The sequence below is a fragment of the Coturnix japonica genome, chromosome 12 (genome assembly GCF_001577835.2).
Source record: "Coturnix japonica isolate 7356 chromosome 12, Coturnix japonica 2.1, whole genome shotgun sequence".
In the NCBI taxonomy this organism is placed as follows: domain Eukaryota; kingdom Metazoa; phylum Chordata; class Aves; order Galliformes; family Phasianidae; genus Coturnix; species Coturnix japonica.
Genome location: NC_029527.1, coordinates 9,538,112 through 9,552,642, shown reverse-complemented (window position 1 = coordinate 9,552,642; position 14,531 = coordinate 9,538,112). Strand labels below are relative to the sequence as shown.

Below are 14,531 nucleotides of genomic sequence, written 5' to 3'. Positions count from 1 at the left end.
CCTAAAAAATAATGGCAAAATCTCCCACCCTTACTGAACAAGCAATTATGATTCCATTGCATAACTCCAGAGGAACATGTTTCTGCTGCTAAATAAATTTCTATGCTATTCCTTGTTTAGAGTGACAAAGCCTATGTGTGAGATTTCTCTGCAGGCTGCATTGGCACAAGTTAGGTAACACACAAGGGCACAAATAGGACCACACTGCTGAAATCCATGGAGCCACCTGCACTGAGCTCATGGCAGCAGCTGCCATTTAACACTGTTCAGCTCTTGAGTTCCATTTCTCAGTACTTGTGATATTGTTTTCCAGATGGCCTCGGTACTGGAAGGTGGGGGGGTAACAAAAATCTCCTTTATAGATAGAAAATTTTATACCTACTTTGCCAAGATCCCCTCTATACAACACTATTTGATTCTGCCTAAAGAAAAATCCAGGAGCAACATCTGTGTTTAGATCTCAGATAAATGTGCTTATTTGTGTATTTTCTTTAAAATTAGCTTTACAATTAGCTTTTAAATCCTCTCTGCTGCCCAACACTTCCCAGCAGCCCTGCGGAGCTTCTGTTTTATTTAAAGTCTATCACCACCTGTCAGTGCAGCATCAAGAACGTGCTGGAACATCCCATTAGTCCTGAGCCCGGATAGGACAGACAAGGTTTTTTAGAAGCTTCACTGTATTAATGCTTTGTTAGAGTTTCTTACATGCCTCCTGCTAATAGGAATAACCTCTGGAGCAATAGCAATTTATCCATACATCTAGCTCACACTGCTTGTCACAGTCAGTAACAGCTGATAACCCTCTTGGGCTGTTTTTCATCTTCAGTAGAAGCGCACTCATTCTGGAATACATTATTTTAACCTGTCAGAGTATAAACAGGACAATTACTTAGACCAATGTGGGCTGAAAGTGTTGATAACTAAAGTTAAATCCAGCATTGTCACTCTAATGTGCTCGTGTTAAACCAAGCACAATGAGGCAGCTTGCCTTCTCAAATGAAAACATTTGTCAAACTCGCTAATTCAAAATCGACCAAGTACAGATCTCTTGATTTGCACTGCTTGCTGACAAGCCCGGGAAAGCAGCAGTGGAAACAGTGAACTGATTATCAGGGTAGAGAGAGAAAATCACTGTGCAGAAAGAACCAGGCTGGCTTGTATCTGCAAAGGGAGAACATGAGGACAGGAAACCACCTCGGCACTCAGGGACAGAAGGGTTGCATAGACTTGCACAAAATCCTCCTGCACTTCTGAGTACCCAGGAACAGCGTCTGGTCCCTGGGTATCTCTGAGCCCACCAAACTCACTAGAGCTGCCTTTGCTTCCTTCTCTCACCCATTTCCTACTGTTGTGGGCAGCACTGCAAGTAGCAGCATTGCTTTGCTCATCAAATGGCCAGCAGTACAACTCCAACCCACACACTGCAAGCAGCTCACCTGCTCTCACCATCCAATTTCATCAAAGAGGAAGGGCAAAAGACGTCAACACTGCTTCCATCCCTACAACCTCTCCTTGCTACAGCACCTCCACCTCACTTACCCCACGGGCACAGCAACTCCTGCTAAGCGGAGCCAACAGCCATGCTGCTCTCTAACCTTTCAGCAAGTCTCTTCCAAAATCACCTTTGTGCTCTTGTTCAGATTTGACCTTATCTTTCTCCTCCAGTTCCTTCCTCTCTTAACACAAACTCCACTGAAACTGCCCTCCCTGAAGTCTTTGCTGATCATATCTGGGGATTCGTCCTCCAATCTCAGCTTCCTTATGTGTTCAGCTTCTTGAATGCTATTCACAGTTGCCTAGTAAGCAAATATTCTACGTCATCTATTTAAGCATTAAGTTCTTGGTAGCTTTCAATGACCCAGCTCGGTTTAGACTGTGTTGAAACCTAGCCACATCCTGCCTGGCTGCTGGTAAGAAGACCTTAAAAACATGAAGTCATTGCCCTGTATCAGCCACGTCCCATATTGTAAGGAACAACGTAGGTAGTGCAGTGTTCCCTTTGACAGCAGTGCTCCATGGAAGAAAAAAGACTGCACTGCTACCAAATCAAAAAGGTATGTGAATACAGTTTGAACAGAACCCGGATGCCATGCAGTTCTCTGTATCAAATAAGGTTTTCCTTATACTAACCGTATCCTTGAACCTAACAGTCGGGTGGTAACACACCCTTTTATACAAGTTTGGGAAAGTAATTATAACAATGAGCAAATACAAGACTGTTTAATTGGCAGGGAAAAAGTGAAAATCCACATCCATATAAATGAGATATGAAAATAACCTGAAAACAGATATGGGGGGAAAAAAAGAAAACCATCCATCAATGTAGGACTGTGGTTTGGGTATTTTCAAGCACAAAAGGGAATGAAATGCTAGCGTGGTTTCATTTGACATTACCACTCCACTGATGAAACTGACAGAAAAGACACGATTTAATAAGCCACAGTCCATTAAAAGTCTCTGATTTATAAGATGTAGAGGCTAACAACATAAATATTTAAAACATAATCAGAAAAGTTAGAGATTAATTCATTGAATATTCTTTCTGCAAAAGCCTGAACCACATAAAATGAGGAAACATGCAGGATTTTTACATATAGCCCAGCCTCTTATTACGCAGTAAAGCCTAACACTTGACAGACAGGTTAATATATTCTTCAAGCTTCTTTCTGCACAGTTTTTTCTTAAGCGCATCTTTCTATCATGTCTCTTCCTTTTCTAATTTGTAAACACAGTCTCAAAGTCTTCATTCAACTCTCTGCTATGATGGGTACTTTAAAAGGCCAAAGTAATTACTCATTGCTCTGAAATTCTCCTGATATCTACAGCTTGCTCTTTTCTATCATTTGTTTCTGTATTTTACTAAGGATTAAAACCGAGAGAGTACTTTCCATTGTTACATTCTTCCCACTCATTCTGGTATCCCAGGGTTTCTAAAATCTGCCTGAAATTGCAGTCGGTAGTTCAGAAAGCCAAAGACCTAATTCCCATCCAGCCTTTGCATCCTCAGTATCTTCCTGCTCTGCAGGCCATGGGCCCACTAAGACAAATAAATATCCTATGCAGCTGTCAAGAAGCCCATCGATGTACCACCACAAGCAGCCAGAATATTCCTGTTTAAAATAAGATTTATAAAATAAAAAAGCCATTTCTGTTTAGTCCATACGTCATTCTAACTCAAAATCATTTTAAAATGTCATTGTTTCTTTGATTTTTTTCTTTTCACTTCTGATGATAAGAAGAGAAACATTTATTCAGTTAAAATATTGCTGTCTAAGTGTGAGTCGAGGCCTAAGCACAATGCTATAGTGCTGCAGGTCAAAAGTCTTGCAATCTTTCTTGGGTAAAGCACATGCAATGCAAGGAAGAACACATCACTGATAATCACAACAATGCTTGGAACAAACAATCTCATTGTGGCACCATGAGGGACTGAAAGTTATAACTTGGTGGAAATGCAAATAAACAACAAATGTAAAAGAGAAAGTTGGCAGCAATATACAAGAAACCAAGAATGACACAAAATTAATACAGGAAGCAAAAGGACAACTGAAGAAATCAATGGCTAATAAAGCTTAGGACAATAGAATTAAGTTTATAAAGTGCGCTGTAACAAAGAGTACCTAGCCAACAGTTACTGGCCCATTACCACTATGGAAATAATAACAATGTCAATAATACTGCAGGGAAAGACAACCACCTTCAATAAACACATCTGTTCTGTGTTTGGGCTAATGCCAGATGATGAAGCCTTACAACAGATCAATGCTGATTAAATAGCTATTTTCCAATGATAATTAATTAATAAGGATGTTAAATACCATCTCTTACAATGAGGATCTTTACCCAGAAATTTAAATAAGTTACAACCAGGCACTTTGACTGGCTGAAGATTTCTTACCATCATTCCTAGTCAGTTTTCAATGTTCACAAAAACCCAGGCATTAGTAAAGTCATTCATGCCATAGTATTTAAAAGGTTTAAGCAAAAGGAATGGAGTGATTATGAGTCTCACAGCAAGAAAAATTGTTAGAGTAAATAAACAGTGTCTAGGATTTAAGAGATAACTAAAGGAATGTACTTCAACCAGTGACAATGAACATCAATTCCAGGAGAAAGGACATTTTTCCTTTGTGTTGTCTAAGACTGCAAAGATGTTTAATATGGATAATAATCCTGAGTAAAGGATTCTCTTACTGCACTGGCAGAGCCTCCTACAGCATTTTGGTAAGAAACACAGACCAATCCAAATCGACTGAAACAGACATTAAACTCGTGTCAAAGAGATGCAACCATTTACCACTGACTGGAGAAGCTCAATGCAGACTATAGCAAGCACTGCCCTACCTGTAGAAGTTCTTTCCTCCCATCTTCTGCTGTCCTCAATTGCCACCATCTTACCCAGCCACGTTCCATACCGGCATGAAAAGCTGTGAATCACATTGAAAGAAATAATCTGAAATTCAACGCAAAATACAGCAGGATTGACAAAACATTGAACGATAGTGAATTTATGGACAGGGACACTGGCGAAGGAAGAACAGAAGCTCTGCAGTAGGACTTTGTGGATCAATGTACAAATTGTTATTCTCATTGTTCAGTGGAACAATTACTAAAATCCATTTGCCGGTAAATGTGCCTTGTCTTGTAAATCATTGGGTCATTAACCTTAACAATGTCAATGTGTTGTCACTATCCAATTCAACTAAATTACTGACCAAGGTGATACCTAAAAGCACATTTCAGGAAAAAAAGGACCTATGATTATGTTAATATCTATGCAGTATCTTAGTTTTGTACCTGGAAATAAGAACATACCCTAAAATTCAGGTAATAGATTCTAAAAGGTGAAGAAATTCACAAACAGGCTAAGCAGAAGGAAATGAAAACAGAAATGTTAGAGCAGGAGGAAGAGGAGATGAGAGAGAGAGAAAATGGAAAATGAAACCAAGCAATTGCCTCCAGCAGGTCATGTACACATTGCTATGGGCCATTTTTCAACGCTTATTGAGGTGAGAAAACAGGGATGCAGGATATTCCCTTGCCCATCACTTATTATAGCTAGCAACATGTCTTAGCAGATGTCCAGTATTGCTGCTTCTAAAATGGGGCACACTCTCCAGCATGCTAGAGCTCATAATAGCAGCAGCATATAGCAAAGGTGAGGAAAGTCCCCGCTGACCTTCCCAGGCCAGCAGCAAAGTACAAGGCCAGTGGTCTATTCAAGTGGGAGATGGCAGAAAGAACAGCAGCAGTTTTCCAGTTTTATTTGAAAAAACAACTTCTCAGTCCACACTCCAGGAAAGGAATTTTTTTCCCCTCTTGTTTTCCTCCAGTTTCCTCATTTTTCCTCACCAAAGCACAGACTTTATGACACAAAAGCATAGAAAGGTTCAGTGAGGTAGCTTAATTACTGCCATTTATGTAACTCTTGCTTGCCCGTGATCCAGGACTTTACCACATTAGGTGCTGTAAAAAGGGTAGCCCTTGCTCCAGACTCTAGCAGAGAGACACCAGAGCATCATGGGCAAAAATGCTGGAGCATTCACAGAAGCCATGAGATTAAATTGCTCAGTACATCAGGTAAATTGTGGCCTGTTCACTGACAGGACTGTTGTCAACTCAATGGCAAACTAACTTGCCTTACTCAGGTCTGGCCAAGCCAATGAACTGCAAAGGAGAACTGAAATCTATATAAACCCAACAGTCCCATAGGGTGTCCTCCATGGGGTAGCTCTGCTAAGCTGGAATGTTTCACTTTGAATGCATCACTCCTAGATAGTCATGGAGGGCTTCCTCAGAGATGTCCTTGTGAAGCCCAATACAGCATCCACTCTAAAACCAACAGGAGTCAGCAGCCTCTGACTCTGGAAGGAGAGCTGACCACAAGGCACCTCTGAAAACTACACTTGGCTTAGCGAGCTCTGAGCTAGGCCATTGTGCACATCCTTGCTTTGGAAGAATGATAAACTCCACACTGAAACAAGTTTTGTTTTGTTATTTTCAAAAGCTCTGCATGCACAGGGGTCTCAGTGCCCTTGAGGCCATACAGAAATGGCAAACAGTGCCACGTGGGTTCTTCATAATCTACAGAAAACGTTTTTGTTTTTTTTTTTCTATAGGCTTCAAAGTAGAGGGGAGATGACAAAGAGAAAGTAAGGGAAAGAAATCATCTCTCCATTCTATATAACTGCATTATTTTTTTACCAAATAAATGCATTCTACTCTCAAAACAAGTTTTATCTTAAATGGTAAAATGAAAACGATTCTATCAAATAGTTTCCACCAAGTTATTCAGGGTACAAACAAAGAAAATACAACAGAATTGGAAATGAACTAAACTAAATCACCTGCAAAACTTCTATTTCAGTGGGGCACAACAACTGGAACAGGTTTTAAGCATAACAACCCACACAAAAGGCAGAGCGCAGCTTTGTTAATGGAACTGCACTTTGGATCATGAGCCGAATTGATGCAATTTTATGTGAACTGCACACACAAAAAAATTTCCTCAATAAATGTATGGAACACGAGGCTTCTTTTCACCTTACTTTAACTAGGCAGCAGGGAAACATTACAACCTAAGAGTAGATATCAGCATTAGAAGACTTATGGGATTGTTTAAATGAGAGTTCAAAATAAAAGAGAAGGCAGACAAAATAACTGTTTGAGCAGCGTAAGTCACCACTGTTCTCCTCTTTCAGTACTAAGCCAGGCATACATACACACTTGTTGAAATTATATTTTCCCTTCAATTTATAGAAGTATTTTCTGGATGCACTAAAAGAATAACGTATACTGAGGAGTCTACATTGAGAGCTAGAAGAAGAAAACATATGTAACAAAAGGAACATATTAACTGAATAAAGAGACACAAAGCAAGTCTTAAAGCAGTGCTTTGTGCTTTTCAGTGATGTTTTCAGATAACAGATAATTAACTAGAAACTATCAGACCTAAATCCACATCGCATTTTCAGTTAACTACTCTCATCAGATCATCACTAAGTAGTCCCAGCTTGCAACCCTGCTGGCAGTGACTGCTTTTATGAGATCATCCCATTTTAAGACTTTAGACAGTAAGGTGTTCATCATGTTGGAAATTATGGGAAATAAGAACAGCAGACTGGACCTAGAAAACACTGCTTGTCATGGCCCTCCTCTTCCCCAGTGCCAGGCCTCACTGGGATGACAGCAGAGTGATCCTCAAACCTATGCCTTCCTCCACGAGCCTTGTTAAGTTTAACATCACTGCAGCTTGCTAAGAGACGGTAACTCATTCAAAAGTCAAGTGCAGCAGTTTACAGAGACAGATTCTCTACACAAATATTACACAGATACTCCAACCGTTGTACTGCTGTTAGAAAAAAACCCTCTCTCTTAGCCACTTGTAGTTCTAAACCCTTCTTTAAGGATTCCTCAGAGAATCAGTATCTTACTGCAAACCCCTCTGCCCTTTCATAGCTCCAAGATACATTTTCAACACAGTTTCCCAAAGGTTTGCCTGGAATGGTTTTGTAGCTTTCAGTATGATTGCAGATTTCTTACAACCTGCAGTACCTCCCATTAGGGAACATGAAGTGTGATACAAGGGTGTAAAATGCTACAGTGCGTAACCTGCCAATCCAGGTAGGCAATTTAATGCAACATCATGAGTCTCAAGAGCAAATCTTGTAGTTCTATAATGAATGTTTTCAAAAGCTTTAAGTTATGCGAAAGAAGGGTATTTTTGCTTGCTAAATGCTAATAATTAGATCCAAACAATTGGAAGTTATTGATTATTGCTGAATTCTCCATGCTGTCAGCAGTGCTGACGTACATGTACCACACAGTGTGACCATGAATACCAACACCTAGAGTCTGCCTAGCTTATCCAGAAAGCATTAATTGCAACAGACCACATGGACCTCACTTGTTTAATCATCTTGATAAGTTCTTATCGCATGAATCATTTTATGGATTAGCTTTCATTGCTTGTTCTGGTATTTGACTCCTGTAGAGGCACAGCCACACTCTGCCACTCATTCACCAACACATTTCTCATCCCACTGCCCATCTCTCCTGTGTGCTTGTGGTTTCCAGCAGCATGAGGTTTGCAGAGCAATCAATGGCTGCAGTGATGCTGAAATGACTTAATTTGCACTTGTCTCACTTCTCCAGCAAGTCAAAAAAAAAAAAAACAAACAGGCCTATTCCACACTCTGTTCCATTCTTGTGCTTTTGGAGTGTAAAGAAACTCAAGATACTCTTTTGTACATCCCAGTTTATAAAAAGCTTCAGTAAAAGTTCACACTGACCGGCAGCTAAGCAAGTCTGCTCCGTTTTTCATCATGGAGATCCAAACTGCAGAGGATACACTCTGAAAACAATCCAAAATGTTTCTTTTTAACTAGCACTCCACAATTCTATGTAAGCTTAAAGTACAGCATGATCTCTGCATGCAATGGTTGCAAAATAAATCATTTTCTCTTCATTTTAATGAGAATTTATTCACATTGAATAGAGACATTGTACAAAAGACATAAAGCAAGCATGCACGAGTGATTAGGATGTTGCCCCATTTAATAAATACATTGTAATTAAACAAATGTCAGCAGTTCAGTCTTGTGCGGAGATGATCTGACAGCCGGTGCGAATCTCAATTGTACAGTTCAAGGTAATTCAGGGATCTTGTTATTGTTTGCAGTATAATTTTTTTCTTTATGCATTTTACTCTAACAACCTCTTCGCAAAATGGCATTCACCCTTAATAAACATCAGCTCTAATAGGCATGGATGTATCATTATGAAACCTTGTTCTGCATCACAAGCGAACAAGGTGATGTAGTCTTCTTGACCATTTTTCAGACTACGAAACCAGTTAAAACCCCTCTGCTTCCAAGGATATTCAAATCACAGGCTAAAATACTTGCTGTCATCTGGTTCTCAGGGCAGCTTCATCCCGAGGGAGAGCAGTTTTTGCTGACCTGCTTTAAATTCTTCAGCTCCTTGAGGCTGGCAGATCATGGGAACACTAACAGAAAAGCCACATTCCAGCACTACCAGACCTCAAGTGAGAAATCACCACAGTCCTATTTCTCAAGGTGATTTTCAATTACACAAGACAGCAAGGCTCTGAATCTCCGTGTCTGTCAGTGTAAGAATTCACATTGGCTAACCAGCAGAACAATCGTATACCAGGTCAGACTCCATTCACAGTAACACCCTGTGACACATACCAACCAGCTGCCTAGGAAATCCAGACTCCAAAGAATATAAAGACACACACAAAAACCAAACTCCTCCAGAAAGCTCCACTCACATGATAGCTCTGTCAGCAGAGCATTTTATTCCTCTCTTATCTTTATGTTCAGACCTAGAAGTCCTCACCCATGACTGCAGGTTTCTTATTTGCCTGCCTCTCATCTTGCTGTCAGCTCCATGCTTGGAAATCACAGGGCAAAGCAAATGAGATCTAGATATGACAAAACTCCATACCCAAACCCTCCTTCCCTCAGGCTATTAAAAATCCATTTGTGTACAATCCTGGGTAACACACAATAGGATATCCTGCTGGAGTAGGAAAGTTGCACTAGATGACCTCCAGATGTCCCTTCCCTCCTCAAGCACACTGTAAGAAGACATCCAACAGAGAAAGGACTTAGTATGTAACAACAGCTAGGAGTTAACATTTCAAGCAACCAGCAGCATTTTTTTCCTTAACAATGGCTCAATATAACCATTAGAGAGGATGGATGCACAGGGATCAGAATAGCTCTGAGTACTACCATACGGTGCCTATCATATTTGTCTCCTCCTGTGCTCAACTTTCTTGTGCTGATAAAAGAACAGTTAGCAGCTCTTTGTTATATAAATGTCAGCCAAGGCGAACAGAGAGGAAATTTGGTGGTCAGGTGTAAGTAGCTGAACACTGTTAAAAAAGATTCAATATCTGTTAAAGGAGTGATATTTACCAGCTGCACAAGGCGTTGAGGCTGGTATTGTTCTCACAAAAACGTCTTGAAATAGGTTTCTTCTGTTTCCTCCAGGCTTTTCAGCTCACCAGCAAAGGAACCCACTGATCTCTACAAGACAAAGAAGATCCTTGAAATATTTTACAGCTTGGCTAAGCCCTCATAACCTCTTCCACAGCACTGTGGCACAATACCTTTATGCTGAGATGGAAATCAAAGAAATACACCTTCCTTACAGGAAGCAAAACCAGCCATGACCAACCTGAGCATCTTACAACCCCCAGTTTCTCTGAAGGAGATCTATCAAGTGTTTATAATTATAAGTTACCTGCACTGCAAATAGCTACACAGCAGACACTGGAGCTCAAACGCCTGCTCTCAGTGTCATAAGTCTCCAGTGAATTGCAGGAAACCTCAATCACTTTCTGTGTGGGTCTTCCACAGGATAAATTACAATTGTTCTCTGCAGTCTGTGCAGCTATACTGATTGACATCATGCAGAGATGTGCTCCCTTCCCCGTGAAAAGTCTGAAGGGAGAAGCAGATAGTCCCATGTGCTCCTTAACTCTCAACTCTCCAGTTAAAATACATCCTTTGGTTAAGTCCAGGATACTCTTCTGAGCTTATTTGTGTTGATTTGGTCATGCCCTATCCTCTCCTGTTGGTGTGCAGAGATGGCAGACCCAGCTGTGACATCCTTGCACTGGGGAGCTGCTGAGTGCTTCCATGCACTGTGATTTTCCCAAGGACTTGTTATTCTGCTGAGTGGATATAGCTTCCCTGCCTGGGCTTTGACTTCGTTCTTTGCAAGTAGTCAAGCATCACATATACCCATCCAGGGTAACTTAAAGCAACTCCAAAACAGGACCAGCACAAGGACAACAGTGATGTGTTTACAGCTCAGCTCGTGTGTTGTATAAACATCTGTAATTCTGCATGCAGCTGCTTGAAAATGCAAACATCAGTTCCTTTCTGAATGGGCCACTCCGGGGCCCAGCCAATTCACAGCCAGGATAGACTGTTCACAGGTGGGCCATTGTATCTTGATCAATGGGTCACATTTCTTCTTTACATGACATTTAATTCCTTACTATAGCTCATGACTACCCAAAATCCAATATAAAAAGAATGCATCCGCATAAATGTGAACGCTCGAATAAGTACCTCAATAACATCAGGCACCAACTCCTCACCATGAGGATAGCCGGTAAATAATTAAAAGCCTGAATAAGTAGATGAGCCAGAAACCATCCTCACGCTTTGTTGAACAGGCTCAGGCAGCAGGCTGTGCAAGAGAAGCTTTTATTCCCAATGCTCCAGTAACAGGCAGAAACAGTTCATCTCCGGAGAGAACAAGAGCACAACGCTCAGATCACCATCCCTTGTCTTGCCCTCAAACTCTGATCACCCTCTAGAGGCATGGAAGGGCCTTTCCTAGGAAATCTGGGGCCTGGTCAAGCACTCTGTCCTGCTGAGCAGAGCTCCAAAGCAGCATGTTAGAAGAACATGACAGCTGGAGGAAGGTAAAGCCCTTCTTAGTTCTCCAGAATTGCACCCTAGAGAAAAACAAAGTTCCTATTTGACTGCAGCATGACATGAGAACTCAGCTCAAGCTGCCACCAACAGAGGTGAAGACCTGGTCTTACAGCACGCCTCAACTCCATGGCCATCGTATTTTTGCTGTTCTTTGCCACTGTGTTAGTTCAGCCCTTCTTAAAGATCACTGAAGCAAAACTCTTATATCCATCCAAGCAACTGGTCTGGCAGGCAGCAGACAGCACAGGTTTTGGTGAATGCCTTTTTAAGCTGGTGATTAGGGACTGTGGGGCAGAAGCCTGACCTGTATCAGCTTCACCTCTTACTCTAATTAATGATCTGTAGGCCACCTACACATGCTAAGAATTACAATTCACATCACAATGCAAACCTGACCCAGAGTCTGCACAGGTTTGTACCAATTTTAATTAAATTAGTCTCCAAAAAAGTTTCACTACATTTCTTGTGTAGACATACCCAACAAGTAAATAGACTGTAAAACTGCTAACTCTCATTCATTATCAATCTCATGTTAATGACTGTTGTTTTTTAAGCCCTAACTTTAGGGAATCGTGTATCACCCAGGAAATTCAACTTTTGTATTTGTTTTAACCCTCTGCTTCTAAGAGAAGACATCTTAAGTTCCATAATATGCACTGTTTGTTTATTTTTTAAAAGTAATTACCTATATACCAGTCCCAGGATGTGCAAGAGCTGTACCCAATATATTTGTATATCCAGATAAGCAGCATGCAACCAGAATCAGAGTCATTTGAGTTGGGAGGAACCCTGAAAGGTCACCCAGTCCAATGCCCCTATAACGAACAGACACATCTTCAGCTCGATCAGGGTGCTCAGAAAATAAGTGTCCATATTCCCAGCATCCCTCAGAAAGAGGCTGAATTCCCTCCCTACTTCACACACAGAGCATCCTGTACAAAACAGAGGGAAGAGCATCCTTCCAGGCAGCGGTGAAGGGTCTGCCACCCCACCCTAAGACTGCAAGCACAAAGGAGTTAACAACATCTGTTTGAGCTGAGAATGTTTATGCTTCAGCAGCTCCATTAATAGGTATTAAATAACGCTCCTTTAAGCTACAATGCTGCTGCATAGGGTTTCAGCCTCATCTTTATGGATGCCTTGTCATAATTTCTAGAATTATAGAACTTCCTGCCACACGCATACATATATCTGCAAGGTTACAAAATAGTCAAAGATTATTTTTCCAACCCAGAACTAGCAGAAATGACTTTTCATTAATCAGGATCAGACAAGATGAAATTAAATCAATTCTTCTCCCTAAAGTTTGAGATACACAAAGAGGGAGAAACCAACTCTTCTCAACTTGCAGCTCAGGATTGTAAAGTGAAACCTTCTGAGCACATTGGAAGGATTTACCACAAGAAGGCACCAGCTGCTTACCACCTCTCACCTCTCCCCTGAGTGCACACATATAAACACACACGTTGACGCTCTTCTGTACAAAGTAAACCTCCAAACTCCCGCTGGCTGGATACCTTCCAGCAAGAGAATCAGTTCTTGGCAAATATAAAGCTACAAAATGCTCTAATCCAGGTTTTCTAATCTAGGAATGCAAGAAGTACACAGTCTGCTTTGTCATGCCTTCACAAGCAAACTTTCATTTAAACCTTCTCAGAATTCATTATATCAAGTTCTTTATACTTGCTCACATACTGCAGGGATGGAGAAGCTGATGCCCCACACTCAGCCTCCTACATACCTGAGGGTTACTCTTAATGGTTCTTCATGTACCTATTATTAAATTAATTGCACACTGGCATCCCAGCCTTCAATCTTTATCGGGACTCCATGAAATCACTATCACCACTCCCACTGACTTTAAAATGACCTAAACACCACGATGGCCTCAGCCCCACGTAACATGCTGTGTTCCCAGAAGCTTTTGGAGAGAGCAAGATATGTAGATCCCAAACTCAGTCTACTGCAATATGCTGAAGCATGCTGACCTTCCTGCCCAGCTTCAAGAAGCTCCTGTGGCCACAAAGCACTTCAGAGTGTCTGACATGCAACACATAGGAGATCTACATACCTACAACAGACTACGCTATCACACTATCCTCTCCTCCCCTCTTTGTCATTCACTCACTCCCAAATACTCAACCACACTCTAGACCATATGTTCCTCTTTCTTCCTGGTGTATCAGCCAGGCTCATTGAGCACCATGTCTGACAGTTTACCCAGAGTACACGATGAGGAGGCATAGCTCCCACATATGGCAAAAAACACTGCGGAGAAGTGAGAGATACTTATGGCTGGGAAGGACAGAAGTGAACAGGATTCACTGTAGTAATGCAAAATTCAGATGGCATACTCACTTCAGGATTTCCACTGACCCAGAAACTGAGCTCAGATCTCTCAGGCATTGCTTCTAGCACTTGTATGTGTGAATCATCCATAGCAGAGCAGGAGGCTGGAGAAAAGCCATGAGTCTACTGCTGCTCATGCTGAAATCAATGATGTTTTGGTAAAAATCCCTGAGAATCCCTGAGCTGTTTGCATTCCCAGAGACAGCAGGCTCCATGCTGAGTACCTGTCTTCACACCCATTTATCTCCAGCTGGCACTGGAGGAAGGCTTTTAATGCTGTGAGAGCCTAATCTGCCCATCCCAAAGCATTCAGTGCAGTTCTCAGAGTCTTCCACATGATAAACGGGAAGCTTGAAAAAAACATAGGGGAGGCACATCAGAGTCCAATAAAGTGAGATGCTCTGTAGAGGCCAAGACAGATTTCTGCCTGAATTGTAGTAGCAAACCAGCATGATAAAAGAGCTAAAGCAAGAGGTTATGATATGCTTGAATCACTCCAGAGAAAGCAAGTGCTGTGTGTAACTAGGGAGATAAATAATCAGGTAGACAGAGGAGCTCTGCCCCCTCACTCACTTAAATCAAAGCAGCTCTTTTGCCACTGTTCCACCCACTTGGAACAGGCATTAGGGATGTTTAAAACTCATCCTTGGCAGGAACAAATAGAGAAGTGCAACTGTGAAGCTGGGATATAAACTCACA

The 14,531-nt window shown here is 41.4% G+C and overlaps 1 long non-coding RNA gene across 11 annotated transcripts in view; it reads right to left on the bottom strand.

Annotated features, from left to right (window-relative positions):
- Window positions 1-14,531, bottom strand: part of LOC107319941 — a 204,153-nt gene that overhangs the window by 118,096 nt on the left and 71,526 nt on the right. For all 11 annotated transcript variants that reach the window (XR_004308758.1, XR_004308757.1, XR_004308761.1 and 8 more), the window contains exon 4: window positions 4,345-4,427. This is a non-coding gene — a long non-coding RNA (uncharacterized LOC107319941). The remainder of the gene's footprint in view (window positions 1-4,344; window positions 4,428-14,531) is intronic.